Below are 22,599 nucleotides of genomic sequence, written 5' to 3' on the forward strand. Positions count from 1 at the left end.
CCCAAAATGCGTTGCTTACTTTGAAAAGTTCAACAAGATAAGCAGTATTTTACTCCCTGTAAACAGATCCTGTTGTGTTATGTTCTTGTCATTGGTCTGAAAATTCAACTAAATTTATTGGACCAAAGGGACTACCATGATAATCTCATATATTATTTTAGATGTCATTCATTGTTTATGCCCTCATCTGCAAGATTTTTTTTTTTTAAAAAAAAAGCTCTTCTCGAATACAGTGTGGTCAAACTGCCAGCGTTGCTGTTGTAACTGCTTAGTATCACCTGTGCTTCCTAACACAACCTGGGAAAAAGCCTCAGTATAAATATTTTTGCAGTGATCTGTGCCTATTCACAGAGAGTAAATATCAAAATTCTCAAGAGTAATATATGATAGTGGAGGAGAAGATGAATTTACCACACAATAAAGCTGCCTGTAGGAAACTGAGAGATCCTGGAACTACAGGTACAATTAGAGGATCATATTATGAATTTCTAAAATGAACTCAGAACTATTCACAAAATGTACTTGGGAGGGTGGGAGGAAGAATGCAGAAAAGAAAAGAAACAGTAAGTTTTTGAGGGTTTTGTGGGGAAACTTACACAGTGGTTTAGTGTTTGAAAAGACCTTTATCTTTGGTGTTGCTATCTAGCATTGCTGACATTACTTTGAGGTCTATTTGAACTTTGCTCTCATTTATTCTAGTTTACTCTGTGTCACCATTTCCAATCTGGAAGCATCGAATTGTCTAACCTCTGCATTATTTACTTGTATTTAGAACAAATGTGATTTATCTTGGGCCGTAAAACATGTATCCATCAGTCCAACAAAGAAAAAACTAGTCTCTCTTAGAATTGGGGGAAATCAAAGTGCTTAATTTATTATTAAAATCTGACTCTGTCTGCAATGTATAAAGATGTTATGCATCAATTTATGCCAATTTAAAGGGCACAGGAACTTGCAGCTTCCAAAGGAACTAATGGGCAGGTGTAATTCAGTCACTTCATACTAATGGCTAGGTCTTTCTGGATGCTACACCACCCCAGGAAAGAGGAAAACAATCCAAATAATATGAACCACACATCTTCTCAATTAACAGAACTGCTTTGCTCACTTTCCTCTTTGAATCATTCTGGGGATTCTGAAAGAAACTGACGAAGAGTTCTGATACATGCATGGAAACCAGTCTTTCTGAACCTTTGTGTCTCAGATCTGCAGGAGTGCACAGTTACATGTTAGAGGAGAGCACATATAAAGCCAAGGGGGATCTCGCCCTCCTGGGTGAGGAACTCTGGTGCATGGACCCAGGGATCCCTGCAATGTACCAGCAGCTAGCTGTTGTCATTTCCCTCACGGTTTGGCAGCCAGCATAGGTTAATGAAGAGCTGACCCTGTGTGGAATATGACACATCACAGGGCTGTATTCTTGGTGACAGTCCCGGCATCCTGGCCTACAACAGAAACAGTATGGCCAGCAGGACTGGGAAGTGACTGTCTCCTTGTACATGGTATGCTTAGATCAAATCTCAAACACTGTGTTCAGGTTTGGATCTCATACTACAAGAATATTGAGTTTTTCAAGCATGTGTAGAGACAAGCAATGAAGAATTTCTTCAAGGAGAGAGCAGTCAAATATGAAGCAGGCTGCCCAGGGAAATGGTGGAGTCCCCATTTCTGGAGGTGTTTAAGAAATGTGTGAAATATGTGTGCATGGCATTAAGAGATTTAGTTGACTGATGAGACTCAGTAGGCCTCCATAGGTTGACTGTTGGACTATGTAATTGTGAAGGTCTTTTTTCCAATGTAGTTGTCCCAGTGATTCTATTCAATGATTCTTCTGCCTTTCATATCTGTGCCCATAACAATTTTCCCCCCATGCTTAAACTTTTGCCATTCTAACACTTCTTCACCCTGTTCCTCTCCAGGATCCTGGTCTTTAAGTTTGTGATCACATAATTATTTCAGTCTGTGCAGATTCATAGTTCACTGACTCCTTAAGCCATGTACTTAAAGATACAGACATAGATCTGAGGCAAAGAGTTTATTTTAAAAGGGCAAGCAAGAGTTGTTTTCTTTGTTACTTAAGAGGTAATAAGAAGAGATTGATGTTATATTTGTTGGAGTCGTATAAGACTGTGGTTTTTTTCTGTTATTTCTATCAAGGCAGAACTCAAATGTAACCTGACCTACCTGTGAAAAACAAATGGTCATACAAATAAAATTTGAACAAGAACTAAGAGATGGGGACTCTGCTGTCTTTAATTCCTTGGTGCCTCAGATTCCCATCTCTACGGTGAATGGCTATAAAGTGTAGCTGGACTTAGGCTAAGGAACAGAATCTGACCATTATATATCATACCAAAACAGGCCAAGTAGAAATCTGTTATGAGGTTTTCATGTAGCCAGCCAACAGTCTGAACTAGGGGAAAGTATCCCTGCTTGTAGCAGAGTATGGAACTACATGATCTTCAGAGATTCATTCCAACTCAAATTCTTTATGATTCAATATACATCGAAGTAATTTCTGAATCAGTCTTTGAAAAAGCAGAAACCAATAGAAAACAGTGAGACATTATCATAAATGTCTTTTCAAAGCATTATGCGTATGGCAAAATAAATTAAACGACCAGAAAACTGGGTAGGACATGGTGACTGTAGTTTCATGCAACTAAGCTATTGCACAGACGGATGCAGAATTAGGGTGTTGTTTAAATAAAAAGGCAAAAAAGGGGGTCTAAGCTGTAATGGAAACAGTGCTTCAGGGCCAAGGACTGCTGTGACTCCAGATGCCAGCAGTTTGTTAAACATAATACAAAACAACATAAAATGTAAAAAATGCAATGGGAACAAAAGGTTAGACCTTCTCACTCCATGTCTCAGTAAAAAGAATGAGAACAAAAACAAAGTCATTTGGCAGCTGGGGTTTCTTAAATCTTGCCAGCACTCTGCATTCTCTTCCATTGTCAAAACAGTTATATCAGTATACAAGCAGCACCCTACTATTAAGCAAATAGCGTCTCTGTCTTCTCACCATTACATAAACAGTCCCCTACCATGGCACAGGCATCCTTTCATTACCATGCAGCATCTCATCGTTTCGAACGCAGCATCCCACCACTGTGTTACAAGTCCATTATACAATACCGTGTCAGCAAACTCTCTCAGTAAGAGGTAAATTTAAGAAAGTGTTACCGAATTAAACGGGCCTGATAGGGTTTTTTTTTTTTGGTTTTTAAGTTGTTTTTCTTTAAAGCTCCTTCAACATTCTTCCATCGTCATTCTCTTCTTCAAAGTGACTTTGTTACACTGCTGATAGTGGAATAACTGGCAGTAACTATGGATAAACTTGGGTCACTATGCTCAAAGGTCTTAGAGTCCACTTTGCTTTTCCTAAAACTCCTCCGTGGCTGCTCTGATCACCTGGGATAGGCATATTCCTTCTAGGTGAGTGAAGGTCATCCCATCTACACAACAATCAAGTCAGCACTTTTAACAGAGCTAATACTGTTAGCTATAGGCTAGACCCTTAGGATTCTTTACCAGACCCAGTGCCAGTGGAGATTTATCTAAGATGTTATTAGAGATTCTCCTAATAAAACATCAGATAATGAGGTGAAAGGAGAAGGACTTGGATTTTAAATTCTGAAGGACAATGAGACCTCCATGGCTATATTTGTAAGTAGAGCTAAATCTTCAAATTTTGAATTTGGCTTTTTAAAAACGTCTATTGCCTTGAACTCAAAAAATAGTAAGAATTCAAAGCAGCAAGTCATTGCAAATTGCAAAATAAAAATCTAGGCAAGATTTAGAGGAAAAGGCAGTAAATTTTATTATACCAGATGCTATTACTAGTAAACAAGTCAGGTTTTGGGCTGTGTGGCTTCTGCTTCAGGTCTGAATCAGAAGTAGTCTTTGACTCCTTTCCAGATGCATCATCTGGTCTAATAAAAGATATTGTCTCCCAGCATGCTCTGCCTTATTCATGTGTTTAGGCCTCTTCTGCTACAACAAACAGTAATAAAGGGATATTTCTGTACAAAAATGACATTTGCACAGTGTTAGTACTTCTTTCATCAAAACATCATTCAAGAAAAGGGGTGGTTTTTTCAAACTATCTTCTTCAGCAAGCACAGCCTTTCATATGCTGTATAACAATTTAATTTAGCAAAAATTATCAGTGTTCCAAAATAACACATAAACTTTGGTAAAATGTGATGATAGCTTTCATTTAGAATAAACTTAAATAGGCTGGAAATTGATCTGAAAGGGGAGTAGAAACAGGCACAGCACAGAGTCTGAGATTCTGTGGCAGTTGCAGACAAGGGACATAGCTAAGACATAGCACTACAAGGGTCAACTGGCAATGTTTAATTAGTCAACAACAGAGCCACCTGTAGCTGAATTATAGAGCCCCATATCTTCGAGTATAATCAAGTTGCCGTCTGTGATCAGAGAATGATTGTGCTGCAGTATGTCACAAAAAAGTTTTTAAAGGTCTCCTTAGAAACATCCAGCACAAGTAAATCAGTAATACAAAGAGTACAATAACACTTTCTGATAGAACAAATTCTCAGCTACAAAACTCTATTTTTCATCATAGTCACAACCATTAGCTCTGCATTTTTGCCAGTTGATAGGAGTCCTGTCACTCTCCCAAAAAGCCATCTAGAAATCATAGAGCAGCCTCATCTGCTGATAGGGGGGCCCTGAAAGCCATGCTTATGTTGTCACTGAAGTTTCTGATCACAGGTTTGGGTCTGTTCCCTCTATTGGCCCTTAGGGATGGTGTCTTAGATATACCAGAGGCATCTGCAGAAGCAAAACTGACCACTCTAGCTCAGTCATTTCCTTCTGCTCATTGCAAAGAGTGTCAAATAATTCTGATACTCATTTTGGCAGGAAGTTACTCATCATTTGTGAATGCAGACTACATTAATTGTAATTTAGTCAGTTTTGTGTGTTGTTTGTGTGTGTATGTATATAAAAACGTGTACATTTTCCTGAAGAACCATTGGATGATACTTACAAAATGAGGCTAGATTTGGAAAAGAGAAAAAGCTCTAAAGAATACTTATTGGGTTTATTAAAAAGCATTTCCAATCTACTACTGAAAGTAGAGTTTTCCCTTGTATGACATCCAAAAGAAAATTAAAACAAGGTATTTTTCACCAGATAGTAGATATTAAAACCATATGTACGTTCCAAAACATTTTATAGTACAGTTGTATCTTTTAGAAGTAGGCTTGATTGCTTTCATGTTGGACAATCAGGAAAAAAAATAGTGTCCATTTTACTAAAGAAAAGTTTTGTTATTTATTTTAGAAGGACACAAGCTCATAATCATCCTTTCTGTGGGAAGATCAATTCTATCTGTAAGTCAAATTCTGCCAGACTTCTCCGGCAGAGGACCCTGGCTCTTGCCCTGCACAGTGCAACCAATAGTATAAGGTGATCCACAAGAACAGCACTGAAGTAGCTCTTTCTTCTCTCTCTAGTGAACACCCATCACCCATGTCTGATATATTATGAGAAACTCCACCTTCTTTTCAGAGTGCAGAACTTAAACTGTTTCAACTCTTACCTTCTCCTATAAAGGCCAGATTTGTTGCCAAGTTACCTGTTATCTGGGAGATGGGTTTACTACTGAAGTTTTGGTAGTGAATTTGCATTATTTTTATGTTTAATGGCACCTCGTTGCCTAGAGTTTAGAACTGCTTTCATTCCTAGTAAGGTATCAACAAGAAATTCTATTGAGAAGTTAATCAGGAAACTGTTCTGATTTAAAAAACAACAACAACAAAAAGATTGCTACGAACATCTAATTGGGTGTGATTTTGACTAATTCTCCATTTTACTACCTGCTGTTATTCATCGTGTATCTTCCAGCTTATCTTAGAATGTAAGCTAGGAGCAGCCGTACAAATACATGCTCAGTATCCTCAATGCCCATGACAAGCATGGGGCCTGAAGGGTTGCTGAGGCTGGCTCAAAGCACTCGGTTTTAAGGGCTGTAGGCAGTCATGATCCCTTGCTGGCATGTACGGAATTCACATTTTGCTTGTATGAATTTTGTGTGACTGGAAAAAAACAAAGCCAACTGTTTTTGAGCCGACAGTCTAAATCCTAGGGCATGAGTTCTTTTGAAGGCAAAATGTCCACAAACTTGCCCTGCCTGAAATAAATCATGGACTGTCTTCTTTTCTAAAGGGGTTCAGCCTATATCACTGAGCACTAATAGCTCAGTGATTTAAATTTAAAATGGGATTTTGTAATGGATTTCGAATGGCAGATTGTCTTTTGGACACTTGATTGTACAAAATGCAATGAGTAAAGCATGACTGGTTTTCTTATCTTTGTGTTGTACTCCAGTCAACATTTACAAGATAGAAACTTACATAATCTACTTTAATAAACAAACAAACAAAACCTAAACTAAATAAATCTATTAATGTGAATAGTAGATGGCCTGCTGCTTTTCTCTGAAAGCTTTGAAAAATTCAAATTTTGATTTCAGCCTTTACATTTTAATGGAAAAGCACTTATTTTAATCAAATCTCAAGTATCTTATCACACCTAAATCAGAATATTATCACCAGTTCTGCAAAAGACTCTAAGCTGCATTTAGAAAGTGTATTTCTCTAACCTGTTAGTGTTATCTAATTGCATGGCTCTGTATTTTTTCCAGGACATGCTAACTAGAGAATGATCTGTCAAGGGAATCAGGTGCTGAAGCACCTGAACAAAAAGCATCATTTCTATAGTCACTTAGACTATGCAATTAGAAGGATACCATCCTCATGAACAGGTAAGTGCTTGCCTACTCTTGGCATTTCTCCTCTGCGTGAGGAATATTGTTAAAGTGCAATTATCAGGACAATTTCTTTACAAGTGTGATACAGAAAGTACCACAAATACAGATGTGACCTGTGCGTTTTTAAAACATCTTCAGGTAGAAACCTTATGATTGCTTTTCAAATGGCAGTGACTGTCAGTACCATATAATATGTTATTATATCTTGTCTCCTCCTCCTCCTCCACAGTATTTTCTCACTACAGTAATTCTAAAGTACTTCAGTGTTCCCTTGCTTTTACTTACAACCCTCAGATAGGTCACACTGAGTCTATCTTTTCTTTTTTCTCTTTTCTGTTTTCTTTTCTGCTACTGTTCTTGCAGTCTAATGTTCCAACCATTTACTTTGCTTAAAACATTTCTTACCTGCCAGCTTATTTATTTCATATCTCCAAGTGCCAAGGCACCTGGGGAGGAATTCACAAGCTTTTGACATCCAGTAAAAACACTATCAACCTTGATGATGTTTCTTTGAAATTACCATTTTACCACATTTGTTTTCCCATCACGCTTGCATGTATGAGTGCATTTGTGTGTGCAGCTGCTGAGGTCAGAGAAGGGGAAATAGAATTAACTATCTCTGAAGGAGAAATAGAATTAAGTATCTCTAGTTCCAAATTTCTTATCTAAAGTAGTTGATTGATATGATGGCAAAGTAAAGGATGCTAAGCAGGGTGTCAGAATTGGAACTGCACTTCTTGGTGGCAACAGATAGAACAGGATATTTGTGGTGACCTTGCCCAAAATGTGATTTCACTAGCTTCTTAGTGGGGACTGCCATTCCTTACCACAGAGTGTGATCATGGGTGTACCTGGCTGCAGGACAGTTTTCCATAGGGAGGGGCATTCAGCAGCCTTAGTTAAAAGCCTGTGATATCTTTCATCAAAGAGTTTACTTAGTGAAACTTAAGGTTTTATTGGTGTCCAAATGATTCCTTAAACTGAGGTGAACTCAGGATATTTTCTACAGAAAAAAAAAAAAAGAGAGAGAAAAAAGACAAGAAAAAGAACCATGATAATAAATGAAAATTGTGCTTAGATATTCCCTCCATGAATCCCATTTGACACTTCAAATAGTCTAGTACACAAGAAACAGTCCTAACCATGAACAGAAATATTGACAGCCTGTCACAAATTGATGATATTTGCAAAGGTTTCCAGGACAATTACATCTCTCACCTTCAGGTCCAGACCTCAAGTTAGAAACATAAGAATCACTAAACATTGAATGCAGAACTCCTTCACTGACACCTCTCATAAATGAAATGATGACTCTTGATATATTTGCTTAAAAGATTGCCATCACCTATGTCTTATCAGACATTATTTTCCACAGAATAATGCTGACAGATAGAAAAGTGTGTCTTTTTGTACAAAAGTTGGTGTGTTATCTTAAGTGATGCCTTAGTGAAATTAAGCCTGGAAGTGAAATTAAGACAGCTGCTAGCAATGGTTCAGAATGACAAAGCTACTTCAGGACTGTGAATTTTAGCTCTGTGCAGAACATGCATTTCCATAGACCTACAGGGGAGGAAAATTATAACCACTAATGAAGACTGAGTGACAATCTTTGTCTAATGCTGAAACTCTGTGTCAGTGCCAAAAGTCTTATGACCACTAGAGCAGAAATTTATTCAGTAGTTGTGTCCTATGAAAAATCGTTGTCCAAAGCATAAAGGAAAAGTACAATACTTAAAGTTCCCAGGTCAGCCACTGGAAAAGGCGAGACTGGTTCATTTATTTGATTTTGGAGGAGGATGAGTAAGATTCATTATTATTATATTATGGAATTAGGCATCTTGACAGCTAGCATTAGACATTATCCATCAGAAATACACGTAATGTTCTCTTTAGAAAGTGATAATAAACTCCTCCAAACAATAATGAAGAGAAGCTGGTGCTTAACATTATTTAATATTATCAGAAAGCACATGCATTTGCCAAGTCTTGTTTATGTTACTTATGATGAGGAAAAAACACAGGAGTGTGGAGAAAAGTCACTAGGAAATTAAGATTACATCAAATCAAAAATGTTTTAAAAAAGCTAAAGTTCTTCTGAACTCTTCCGAAGTCAAACACATTATATGTAACATAATTCATTCATTTTGAATCTGTCCTGTGCTTCCACATGAAGCAAGGAAACATTGATATAAACAGCTTTGCTGTCTTCAATCCCTTCACTCATGCTTCCAAAGAAGTAATCGCAGTTACAATTCTTTTTGTGTTACAAGACTTCCGTGTTTTTTCCTGCCCAATGTAAAGGGTACACACAATTAGAGTATAAGACGTACCAAGTTTATACATCTGAGGATTGGATCAATCCCACAACATCTGACTTTCAAAAACAGAAACACGTTGTTCATTTTGCCTTAGTTACCAGTCTACAAAGAGATAGGTCTCATATGAGAATTGTGAGCTATCACATCACACCTGAAAACAGCTTGAATCTCAAGCATATTTCTATGTTCAAGTTATGATTCTTTTTCTTTGCTAGAATAGCTATTTTATGTTATCAGTTTAGGTTTCAATTTATCTCTTACCTGCATTTTTTAACTGTTATCAGAGAAAATTAAAACTGATATTCATGTTGACAAAAGTCGTAGAAGTTCTGTTTTCCTATTATAAACATCTTTGAATAAGTTGTACACTGACTTCCTCAATTAATTTCTAACTGTCTTGAATCTGGACATCTGATAGTCATGAAGTATGTCCTTCAAAAAAGAGGTGAACGGATACTTTAAAGCCATTCAAAAGAATAAAGTGATTTGAGCATTCAGCTTGAGAGACTAAATAGTTTCTCAGAGCACTGCTGCTCAGCACTTCCTAGAAAGCAGTTCTTTTCTGATTTGCAGCAATAGGTAGCTGAGACTTCTGGAAAGCGGCATCACCCTCACCTGTAACCTTCTCCTGAAATCTCTTTCCACATCACTGTTGAGATACCTGGGATGTAATCTGTGGCTGCCAGCCACGTGGGCTGTACTTTGTAGCTCACAGGACCAAGAAGTCTGGTTATATCGCCGTGTGGCAACTAATAAATATTCAGGCATTTTCATCAATATCATAGAAGCATAGTTTGGAGAGCATCAAGTGAATATAAGATTGCTAACTTCAGCAGTGAGAAATGTTAACCAGTATCACTTCAATAAAAATATCCACCATAATTTCTAGGACTAGCTGATACGTGTGTATGTGAAGAAAGATGAAATGGATGTGGCAAGAATTGGCTCCTCTTTCTGAAATTTGTAGTAATAGTAGCACAGATTTTGAATGCTGTAACACAGCTGGCTTGACTATTGTGGAGAAGGATATAGTTGCATTATGGGTAAATAATTGAGGTCAGAGGACATATTCAAAATACTTATGGATGAACTTGGAATCATTTTAAGACTGCTTAAACAAGATAACTTTTATACCCTTTATTCCTTCATGGGAGGCTACAGTATTAAGGAGATGTTGCTGCTGTTTGGTTGTTGTATGGTAATGACTAACCTGGCAAGGGCAAGAAAACTTTAAGGAGTTGTTTTGCATAGCTCCATGAAGGATTGACTAAGAGAAGCCACTGTTTTGTTGTGAGGAAGCAAATTAGAGGCCTATCTTAGATCATTAAGCAGATTTTTTAAAATTGATTTTCTTAGTGCACATAGGAAAAGCACTGCTGGCTTTCAATGTGCTTTTCACATTATCTTATTAGGCTGCATATGTGCCTGAGTGTGAACACATAGGGTGCTTGTTTTGGTTTCTCTTTTTTAAGACATGTTAGATCTAGTTTGGATAGCTTTATATAGACCTAAGTGAACTAGCAAAATGTGAAACACTGTGCTAATAGGAATATACAATAGCCATCATCAGAAGAACCCAAGAAAAGCCAAGAGTGCATAATGTCTACTTATTCTCCTAGAGAAAATCAATTTTTTTAGCTGCTTAATTCCTGTTCTGCCAGCTAAAACTGACTTTAGAACAGCTTTTGCAAGGAGTCCCCTTTTTATCAGACATTCACAGACAATTGAAAAGAACATCAATACAGTCAGACTGTTTATAAAATGTTTTTTTCATGGGCTACAGATATCATATCTGGAGTTAGGTTGCAATATAAATTGAATCTTAAAACTCATTATGGAGGACTTCTATGTCTTTGCAAAGATACAGCTATAAAAACTTCATAAGAGGACAAAAAATTCTTGAGTACTTTTTTGAAAAATCATAGTGTATTACCCTCTCTCCAGGAAATTAATCAGAATGCAATCAAAATATATTTCCAGCTGCTGAAGTTCTCTTCCTCCCTTGCGGATTTTTTCTCACATAAATCAAATCTCAAATTCAAATTTGTGTTAACTGGACAGCTGTTCTCCTAAGCTGCATGAAGTGGCAGTGTCTGCTCTTACTTCTGTTGTGCTTTCTGTAGCCCTAGTTGTGACTCTGTATACAGAGATCACACACACAGGAGGAAAAATTTCATAGAATCATAGAATGGCTTGGGTTGGAAGGACCTTAAAGATTCTCTAGTTTCAACAACCCTGCTCTGGACAGAGTTGCCACCCACCAGCCCAGGCTGCCCAGGGCCCCATCCGATCTGGCTTTGAATGCCTGCAAACACGGGGCATCCACAGCCTTTCTGGGCAATCTGTTCCAGCACCTCACCAACCTCTGAGCATAAAATTTCTTCCTAACATCTAATCTAAATATTCCCTCTTTTAGTTTAAAGCCATTCCCCCTTGACCTGTCACTATCAGACTGTGTAAAAAATAGGTCTTCCTCCTGTATATAAGTTCCCCTCAAGTACTGGAAGATCACTGTGAGGTCTTATCAGAGCCTTCTCTTCACCAGGCTGAACAAGCCCAAATCCCTCAGACTGTCTTTGTAGGAGAGGTGCTCCAGCCCTCTGAGCATCTTTGTGGCCTCCTCTGGTCCGAGTCCAAAAGATCTGTCTTTCGTGTGCTGGGGACCCCAAGCCTGGAGGCAGTACTGGGGCCAACTTTTGAAGTCTGTCCATGTCCCTTAAAAAAAAAAAATCCCAACCTATAGCTAAATTTACTACAATTCAAGCTGAAACTTTGTAAGAGCCAGCGGAATATAGTCCTTACCTATTCAGAATTGTGACTTTTCCACCCTACAAAAGAGCTTACCAATCTTTCCTCTACTGTACTTTTCTCATAAGACTTTGTGCAGAGAAAAGGAACCAAGCCTTGGATATTTACTTGTGTCTCTATACACGTCTCTTTTGTTCTTCATCTTTGAAGAGCCTAGCATGGTTCTACAACTCAGATTCAAGTAAAGTTGGATTATCTTACTCTCACCACTACAGTTACCCACTATGGGAAATGAGCAAGGCAATTTTTAATAGCTAGAGCAACAACACACAACTCTTTTTGTGTAGAAATGATGAGGCATTATAGCTGCAGGAGAAACATAGGGCAGAGAATGTAATTGTGCAGGTTGGAATATGGCCAGAACACTGGGGCTTGATGTTCTATCTTACTCTTGTGAAAGGAACAACAAATAATATTTGAGCCACAACAGTCAAACTCTTAAGTGCTGCTTTATCTGAACTACAGCACATCCCATGGCACAGTTCCCAGCACTGTGGTGGACTCAGGATAGTATTGCTCCAAGGGAACTGGTCCCCATTGCTTTTTGATGTGCGTTGAGTTTGGTTTGAAGGCTGAGGAAAGCGCCTTCAAGTTTTGAAGTGAAAGCAAAAAGTCCTAGGTAATTTAAAGGGACATGCTTTCAAACTGTAAAGCACAGTATCACTGAAACAGGTGGTTTTTGGGAGTTCAGGTTCTTCAGGTAGCTTTAAAAGTTATTTGAATGTCTTACTAGTGGAGAAAGCACATTAGAGGAAATGAAAAAAAAAAAAAAGCATTACAATATTGAAGCTAGAATTAATTTGCCTAAGTATTCTGAGCTGGCATTGCAAATATACAGTTGAGTATAGTGAAAGTGTCAGGAGAAAATGCAAAATGTTGGTACACTTTCCAAAATGATGTTAAGTCCAATAAAGAGCTCTGCATAATAAAATTACAGTTATAATTTTAATGTATTTTTTGAACCGATATTATGCCCAAGACATGGATAAGAGCGTAGGAAATAGTGTACACGTTTATCAGAAGAAGATGTCAGAACTTTCAGTACGGAAGATTTTGTTACCTCCTGTCACCACTTTACCTTTAAAACAACAGAAAAGCACTGAGAGAAAAACTTGACTTATTTTCCGTAGTGATGTCTAATTTCCTGAGGTGTGAAATCTGGGAGTGTATTAATGAGGTAATGATGTATTAGGAAAATATTACCTTTATCTTTAAAGAACACTGAATGAACAATATATGTAGAAGTGCGTGATGTGTAAGAAATTCTTCTAATTGAGTAGTACATACTTCCTCTCAGAGTAGAAGTACAGTGATGCTACTTGTGTCTTTCTAAACCTGTTAAAAATCATGTGGAGGATGGATATTATGCTTACACAGTCAGCTTTTCAGGGTTTCATTCCACCCTAAATGAGTGAGAAAACAAACCTTTTTCAAAGCGCAGTATAAACTAAGCTTAAGATTCTACTCAGCAACTCACACTGCCTCAACACAGCAAGATCACAGTTGCACAAGCAGGAGAAACATGCTGATGAGATTCAATTAAGCAGTATGAAAGAATTCACTTGATTGACTTAGTGCATTTCTAAGCAAATTTCCCAAAAATCAGATCTAGCAGCCCCCAAGAGTGCAACAATCAGCGAGTGTAAAACCCTCTGGATTTCTCAAATTCTTAAAATCTGAAGCAATCAATTCTGAAATATTCTTTTAATAAGAGAAAAAAATTGCAGTAGCCTAGAATGGTTTGCACCAGCCAACTTCCTTGTACAAGTACTCTGCAATAAGATAACTATGTATTTCAAGCAATGTGTTTTTATAGAATCACAGAGTCATAGAGGTTGGAAGTGACCTCAGGAGATCAACTAGTTCAACTCACCTGCTAAAGCACAGGAAAGCATGTAGGTGCATTTTGACTCTCTCCAACACTCCACAAGGCTGTTCCAGTGCTAAGGTTTCACTAGTTACTTTTTACTCTTCTCTGATAATTTAAGTAGCAAGTGAGAGGGAAAAAGACCCCATGGAGAACTGTTTCTTTTCTTCTCATAGAGTATGGAAGTGAGTTCACACTGTACTCCACCCATACAGACTGCAAACTAGCATCTCTCGTAGGGATTTGTGCTGCTGCAGCATAGTGGCACAGGAGTAATGTGAAAAATCACCATGTAGCAAGGCTATGTGAGACAACACGGTTCTGTGTGAGAAAATGTCTTCCTAGACAGCAAGGTGCTGTTCTTTCCAGAAGAGCATTCAGCACACTGTTTGGTATGGAGCAAAAAAATCATGGCTACTCCCAGATTAATTTAATGGCTTACAGTATAAAAATGATAATTGCATTTTAAAAATAATCTCTCTTTAGCTGATATCAATAAACTATGAAGACCAATCTTAATTCTAGGATCTCTGATGGCCTTAAGTGTGCTGTTTTGAAGAAAGAAAGACATTTTGAAAACTCTTCTGGATGACAGGAAATGTTGGCACTGCCACCATCTTCCCTGATGCCACCTATTGTCCCTGATGGCTTTTGGTACTTCCTCAGCCACACAAAGCTTCTATAGTCTCTTTTTTCTTTTATTTGAATGCTGTGATGAGGGAGTCAAATCTTTTTGTCTCTGCTATACTTAGAATCTGCCCTTATATGCAGTACTTTTCTTTGCTTTCCAGATGTTATCAAAGTCCAATAACTGTTCTTGAGAGCCAAGACAGATGCATGCTATTTTTTAAAACACAATTCAAGCCAACTTTCATTCTTTGAGATGTAAAAATATAATGAAACATTATGAATGCATTTTAATGCTATAGAAATGCAAAAAATAAGTGCTATAATAACCATTAGATTATTTATCATCATCTGTCAAGGCCAAATCCTAGCTCTAATAGCAATCACCATGGCTAAGCTCCAGTGTAATTATTATCAGGGACCTGCTCCAAACACCATCATCAAAGTCAACGAGAAAGTTTTTCACACTGAGTTCTGGGCACTTTGGATGAGGCCCTGAGCTGTCTGCGCTTGCAGAAGCTCTCTTTGATCCTTCAAAGCCAACACTCACAACACTGAGGTTGCTGTTGATATAGATACTTCAATACAGCAAACTCCATAGCACAACCTGGGGAATTTTTACCAGTGAGATTTTAAAAAATAGCTAAGTCTTTTCCTATGTTATATCCAGGTTTCTGTGCGCCTTCACGTCATCTTAACAGTTGAATGAGGCTTATCAGTCTCTGTTTTGTGGTTTGTGCTTGGGGATCCTTCAAACAGTGACCATTGATTTGTAAGGCCAGAATTGCATTGCAGTTTGGACAGCAACTTTCTGAACAACATAAGAAAGATGTTTGTATTTTCACAACATCTCCAGTTCATTCTTCAGTAAGGCATAAGGAGCACAAATTAAATTGAAACAGCTAAATATTTCCAAATTGAAGCAAATTTAGTTGAAATGATGTAAACTTTTGTCTGCTGTTAGACCCCATGAAAAGTTGGATTTGTGTTGTTTTAATAGTCACACATTCCTGCTGGTTTTAATCAACAAATAATGAATAGCAAATTATAATAGCATATTTTACTCCTTCTTTAACTTCTTCAGTGTGGACACTTCGAGAGTGAACACAGCACCTCCTCATCAGAAAATATTGTTACATGCAATGAAAAGAGGCAAGAAGACTCAAGACAGAGTCAAATGAAACACTGGGGCATACTCAACAATTACTATTCTGATAGCAACTGGATGAGAAACGTGTGAGTTAATCTCATGTTAGCTAGTTCAGACAGGATACCTATGGGATCTTGTGTAAAAATGCTAGCCAGAACTTTAGGATTCACCTAATCTACTATGAACACTGCACACAAAGTATTTCTGCTAAGTAAGCAGTGTTGCACTGTGCAGCATGTGTGATTACATTTCTTATCCTAGCCCTTGCTAGCTATAACCTTTTAGAGATTTGAAAGCTGATGACTTAGAACCAGAAGGATAATGTCTTAAGAATTTGTCAAATTATTCACCACAAAGGCTAATTGCTAGTGGATGTGGTGCTTGGGTTTAGTGCAGAAGTAGTGCACTACTAAACTTGGGTTTAGTAGTAGTTCTTTGTTTGCTGTATATCTGATATATAACTGTCAAAAGCTGCAATATTGTATGTCTTCAGATAAACACAAAATGACAACAAGAAGAAAACACTCATTTTGGGGATGTATTTTCCTTTTTAGAAAGAAAACCAGTCAAAACAAACACATCTGAATATAAATGCCACATTTTGGAAAGATTATACTCTGGAATTTTTTAAGCAGTTGACAAATAGCAACAGTCTGGTTATCATGTCATCTAGAACAGCATTAAAAATACAGCACTGTATCTTGTAAGGTTTAGATGTATTAAAACTGGTGCAAACGCAGTGATAGCAGCAGTTTTTAAACCTGCCAGAACAAGTACTGATTTGCTTTGTACTTATCAATGTAACTATCTTCTTCCTTCAGGCCTGCAGATAACAGCTTAGAGTTTAAACTGATTTTTAGTTTCCTCAATTGAACTGTCATATGTTCAAGATTTCTGCCTTCAAACCCCCTAGTATTGGCTTTCTTAGATTGCTCAGATAGCACTAGATAAATTTCCTTTCAAATGCATACTGTTAGATTCTCCAAGCCAGACAGGTTACATCAAATTACTGGAAGTGACTGTTCAATCCCACTGGAATGCTTGTCCTATTTGTAAATCTTAGGTCTGCTCTCAGAATTGACTAGCCAGGGGGATGCTCCACATTTATGTCCTTCTTCCTCCCAGAGATGTCTGTGTTAGAATGTGCCTTACCACGCATCCAAGCCTATGCCCAACTGATGTATTCTTCAAGGGACTCAGCAGTCAGTCGCACCAATATGGGAACAGGTCTGTGCATCCAGGAACCAGTTATTCAACAGATTTCTCTAGATATATGCTTCTGAAATACCAGTTTGCCAGTACAGCAGGTGAAGAGCAACATATTCATAAATAATTTGTAAGAAACTAAGAGGAAACTACACAGTTTCCCTCACTCACAAGATCATCTCAAATATAAGCTCAATTTTTTTAGATATTTATAAGGAATTGTGCATCATACAGAATCACAGAATGATTAAGATTGGAAAATACTTCCAGATCATCTAGACAACAGCATTATGAATCAGATAGTAAGTTTCATGAAGAGCTAGACATCTCTACGTGTAGTACCAAGAACAGTAGAGATACTGAGTATCGAGAGCACCACAAGCTTGAGCAGACTACTGAAATCCATAGTGTACTCTCCTAGCTGTTTAGATTAAACTTACTACTTTAATGTTATCTTGGACAACTCTGCGCACTTTGTAAATCAGTACAACTGCAGCTCCATGTTATGATGGAACAGTAGCAGACTTTTTCAAGTCAATGAAGAATAGTATGATATCCAGTTTTAAGCAGAAGTTCTCACCGGACCCTGTCACAGCTTAACTAGCAACTAAGTTAGAATTATGACACTGCCTCCAAAACGAATCACAGGCTCACATCCTTCTAAGGATAGTCAGGAAAGTGTAAAGGGGAAGGCTGTGGTGGGAAGGAAGGTAGCATTGGTTAGCATTTTGGCTCTGTGATACTTCATTACTGATTACCAAACAGAATGGGTTACTTAAAATTACCTTTCCAAAACTCTCATGGATCACAGCCTGAGCAAACTGAATTGAGATCTCCTGTTTTAATACAGTTTTATTGCTGAAATGAAGATCACATGCAGTAACCAGCTCACGAGCCACAATTTGGAAACCACTGGGCTAGAGTTTGCTCTGCACAGTGTTGGCTATTAATGGAATTTATCATAGAAATTTTTCCCTACTGTTAAATGGAAATTTCATTTAGAAATGCACCTCATTCAAAGATGTGTTGAGAAGTGGTATAAAGTCTTCTACTTGGTAGCTGCAAATGACTAATTTATGTAGCTACTTTTCAGATGGCAGTTTGACCTTACCAATAATAAATAAATAAATAAATTTGTCATGGAGGCAAAAGATGCTTAAATCCCAGTGCATTGCAACCAGTGTAGAGGAAGCATAGTCAGCTGCATGGACACAGCATAGCAGATAACCATGCCAGTACCAGTGGAGTGGGTTACAGTCTCTTCTGTACTCTTCAGCAGTTGGGGCACATCCATGCCCAGAGAAAGGCAGCTCTCCTCTTTAAGAGCCGCAGGTGAACTGAATAGTCAGACAGTATTATTCTGGGTAATGCTCTTTGTCTCAACAACTGAATATATCCTATATTTTTAAAAATCCCAGTGAATTGGAACCAATACTTAGTCTACATACAAGGACAGTGGGACTGTGATGAAGACAAGGGCTAATTAAGTACTAATTAGTAACAAAATATATCCTGAAGTAATACTAGAAATGCCAGAGCAGTAGTTATTCCTTGCCGCTGTATAAATTAGACAGCTGGAATATCCTTAGCTATTACTTTTTCAGGCTGCACGGGCAAAAACAATTTCTGATTATTACATTGGATTACAGGACAATCCTATTATTAGTCTCATCATATGTACTCCTTGTAATTAATGAGCAATGGCATTAAACTCTGCTAACGTATTTTATACATTAAAACTCACAAGCAAGTCATTCAAGGTTCTGAGCAATCTGGCAACCTATGCATAATTAGTTGGATTTCAAAACGGCAATTAGCCAATTTTACGAGGTGTATCCTCTCTACCCTGCAGGTTCTAGTAATAAATGTGTTTGTGTCTATTGCTATGTGATGAACTGTATTAAACATTAATTCACACATATAGTCAATATAAGGCAACATAGAAATTAAGAAAATTGACCAGAAAAATTGGAGTAAGTTTATACTCCACCTACAGTGCGATAAGCAAAAAAAGCTCTTTGGGCCTGCCTGGGAAGAAAAGGGGTTGTAGCAGAAATGCTAAGTCACAGACTGAACCAGTGATGGAGCAACTGGCAGGGCCAACCTGGAGGAGCTCAGGTGCATGCAATGTACCTGAGTGATGGAAGGGGTGGAGCCAGGATTCAGCCCTTCTCAGACCTCATTTAAGGGTTGGCAGGGAAGGCAAGGGGGTCTTGCTGGAGATCCCTGCCTACTTGAGGCTTTCTGAAGGTAATTAACTCCTTTCCTTCATTTCTGCATTTATGGCTGCTGCATTTGGTCTTGTCCTCATTTGTTGCAGCCAAAGACTATGCCACCCTGCTGTTATTGCTGTACTTTCCATTGTATTACAGTGTTATGGGGACTAGATCTTCCTGCCATGACAAGTGTATAACAGTACAATATGTAGTGCTGTTTTTGTTATTATGCGTAAATTATTAGCCAACAGGTGTTAGCAGAGGTAGTAAACATTACTTTGCCTTTTGAACTACAGAGCCTGTGTTACAATACAGTCACCTATACTAGAGAGGATGTGGGCTTGACTGCTCTGTAACAAAAATGGGCGCTTCCATCCTGCAGACAGAAAACCCAGCTTACCTTGAAGGACTCTCTGGATGCCATTCTTTCAGCTCAGTCAGACCGGCTGTCACCTCTATCTCCTCTTCAGGCCACCAGCTGTGGACATTAGAGGTGCCAATCTTTTCAATTCTACTTGCTAACACAGAGTGGCTCTCTGTGCTATGGAGAAGCACCATAACAGGGAGGGCACCTGCTCTGAGGGCTCTGGGATGAGGTAACGTTGCTCCCCTGTGCTGTGGTGACTGTGAGAGAGCTGTGGGCTCCTGACTGGACACCCCATGGGGAGAAAACTTCAGGCTGAGGAGGACAGCTTTCAGCTTTGCTTCCTCCAGGAGATGGATTCAAACTGTTTATCTTCATACACTTTGAGGTTTGTGAAGAACTTTGGAAACGACTGTTCCAGCGCTTTCAAAGCACAGGCCTGTGCTCTACTTAAGACAACCTCCCAGGCAGAACCGCGCAGCGCTGGCACAGAGGTCACAGAACGGTTCGTTTGTTTAGCGTTGCATTTAACATCAGCATCCCCGGATTGCCGTTCCAACTTTGCACTTCAACTTTTGGTAACTCGGGACGGGACCGCCCGAGCCCTCCGGCCTCACCAGGCAGCACCCGTGCGGGAGGTTCGCCGGGCGCCGCCCCCGCTCTGTGAGGGGACGCAGCCGCGGGTCGGACGAGGAGCGGAGCCGGCCGCTGCCCCTCAGCGCTCCGCTCAGAGGCGGGCTGGGGGCGGGAAGGGGCGGCGCGCGGCCGGCCCCGCTGCTGCGCGGGGAGGGCGCGGCGGAGCGGCGGGCGCCGAGCTTTAAATGAACATTACTATCGCTCGGGGTGGGCAGCGCCGGTAGCTCGGGCCGATTGGCGGCGTTAGCGGCGGCGGCAGCTCGCTCTCCTCTTCTTCCTCCGCCTCCGCGGCAGGTAGGCTGTGCGCGCTGCGTGAGAACTTCCAGCCGTCCCCGCGCCCGGCTCCGCGGCCGCACGCTGGGCGAGGCGAGCATCGGTGGGATGCAGCGGTGTGCAGCGAAGCCCCGCGCCCTTCCCCGGCCGGGTTGCGAGCAGGAGGGCTGCAGGCAGGTGGGCGGCTGCTGCCGCCGCCCCGGGGGACGCGGCCGCCCTGGCGAGGCGGGAAGCTGCGGGCGCGAGGCGCGGAGCCGATCCCGCGGGCAGCGCTGCGCTCCGCCTGTTGCCGCTGCGCTGGCGGCGTTCGGGCGCTTCGTGCCTTTGCGACCTTGCCGGGGCCGTTACGGCTTCATACTGACGTGTTCGTGTGCGCGCTGCCGCCGCGGTCAGAAAGGCAGAGCGGGGGTCGGGGCTCTGTGAGGAGCTTTTGCGCGCAGAACGCGGAGCCCTCGTTTCACGGAGATCTGAACCTCAGCCTAATAAAAGTTATTTCCAGGAGGTGGAGTGTTTTATTTTATTTCGTTTGATATTTAATGTTGCCTTGCTCTCCGTCTGTAACACAGCCCTGGATTTGCAGAGACGAAGTGCCGGTCTGGCACCGTGTTTCTGGCTTGTTGGAAATGGATTTGAAGACCTAGTTACGATTTCAGTGCACGTATTATCTTTGCTCAGTTGCTTTAGAACTCGGTTCGACTGTATTTTCAACGGACATGAGTGAACTTTAAAGAAAATGAGGTCAGGCATAGATTGCGGGCATCAAACCCCTTTCAGGTCCCAGAAGTAGCGTGACCCGCTCCGCTCTGCGCCTCACGGGTCTCTGCTTTGTATTTCTCACTGCGATTTCTGGGCTCATCCAGATGGTTTTAGCTTAGTTTAATGAAACAAATATGGTTTCTAATGCGATGGTACCCTGGACTAAAAGGTCTGTATTTCTGGTGGGGACTGTAGTGGGTCTTAAAATAGTGAACTCTGCTTAGCACGAGCTTTTCCTTTGTGCTTTTGTAAGGCTTCAGTTTGTGAGAGGTGACGGCTGTAAAGAAGCATCCATATGAGCTGTTTAGGGGAAAATAACGTGTTTGGATATTATTTTATTATTATTATTATTAAAACAGGCTCAGGAGAATGCTTTATTTTTCATGTTCTGTACTGGAAACAATGGAATTCTGAAGTTACTGACCATCATCTAAAGTCTTCAAACAAGAACTGACAAATATTTATCTTGGAGTAAATGGGTCAGAAGATAACATCTTCCATTGGACCTCTTCTGTATTGGCCAGTTTGGGTTGCTAAGTAGCTATGATTTCTAATCCCAAAGTAAATGATGTCATAATGACATCACCACGTCCTTTCACTTGATTGATTCTCATAAGAGAACAGTAATGAGATTTGATATACATGTCCCATCTCTTTAATATTCTTCCTCTGCTCCAGGGGATTTCCTGACCTGCCTGGCAGATTCCAATGAATCACACTGAGCTCTAGTAAAAAGACATTGCTCTGGAGACCGAGCTGAACATTAAAGGGACAGTGGCTGATTCTGGTCATTTCAAAATCTGAAGAACTTGGCAGCTTATGCTTTCAGTGTGGAAAACTAGAAATGAAGGACAGCAATAGAAAAACTGGAGTTATTACATTCATGTGCAAGTGCTAAAGGAATTTGAATTTCAGGTGCTCGGCTTGTTCAAATTGACTTTAATTGGGTATGTAGAGGTTTCAACCCTTCTCAGAATCAAGTTATGAATGTATGTGAAGATAGATGCTTTCGATGGGGTGGGGGAAGCAGGAAAGTTTAAGTTGATATCTTCCTTCGGTCGCTAAAATAGATTTTACTCATAAGGGTACAAAGGCAGTCAAATGGCCGTGTTTTGAGGCACTACAGTATAAACATTGCCATCATTGAAAACTCCTTGGGATGGAATTCTAAATATCTACAGGATGTAGAATGTGTAAGAATCTGATGTTTTGTGTTTCTTCAGAGGTTAAAGGTCTGAATTATGTCATTTGGTATTGATCAGGGGTTTTTACAGCTTGTCTTTATCATGCATGTTTTCACGTGAGCTGGGGTCTGCGCAAGTGTTAGGCAGCTGTGCTTGTGATAAGTGGCTGTATTGTGATAATTGACTTATTCATACCCAATGAGTTTGAAATATTTTAGGTAGGGCTGTGTAAATCTCAGTGTTTGATGTGTGGAAAAGAGGAGAAACAAAACAATTCTCACCTCTGTCTTATTGAACATACGGTCTTGGGTAGAGTTAAACACCAAGTCTGCTGCTTATATTCAGAGGCTGCACTAATCTCATTTGTTTCCTGGATGTTGTGGGTCACA

At 39.7% G+C, this 22,599-nt stretch overlaps 1 protein-coding gene and 1 long non-coding RNA gene across 6 annotated transcripts in view; one reads left to right on the top strand and one right to left on the bottom strand.

The window, feature by feature from the left end:
- LOC149916408 (uncharacterized) overlaps positions 1 to 19,488 on the bottom strand; it is a 113,417-nt gene extending 93,929 nt beyond the window's left edge. The window contains exon 1 of the long non-coding RNA XR_016470073.1: positions 19,398 to 19,488. This is a non-coding gene — a long non-coding RNA (uncharacterized LOC149916408). The remainder of the gene's footprint in view (positions 1 to 19,397) is intronic.
- SLC6A1 (solute carrier family 6 member 1) overlaps positions 1 to 22,599 on the top strand; it is a 104,556-nt gene that overhangs the window by 23,139 nt on the left and 58,818 nt on the right. Inside the window, exon 1 of one of the 5 annotated variants that reach the window (XM_090148066.1) lies at positions 20,133 to 20,291. The exons of 1 other annotated variant lie outside the window; for it this stretch is intronic. The gene's annotated coding sequence lies outside the window, so the exon portion shown is untranslated. 3 more of the 5 variants (XM_090148068.1, XM_090148067.1, XM_031609163.2) reach the window with 3 other exon arrangements.

This window comes from Phasianus colchicus, chromosome 11, assembly GCF_987193195.1.
Source record: "Phasianus colchicus chromosome 11, bPhaCol1.hap1.1, whole genome shotgun sequence".
In the NCBI taxonomy this organism is placed as follows: domain Eukaryota; kingdom Metazoa; phylum Chordata; class Aves; order Galliformes; family Phasianidae; genus Phasianus; species Phasianus colchicus.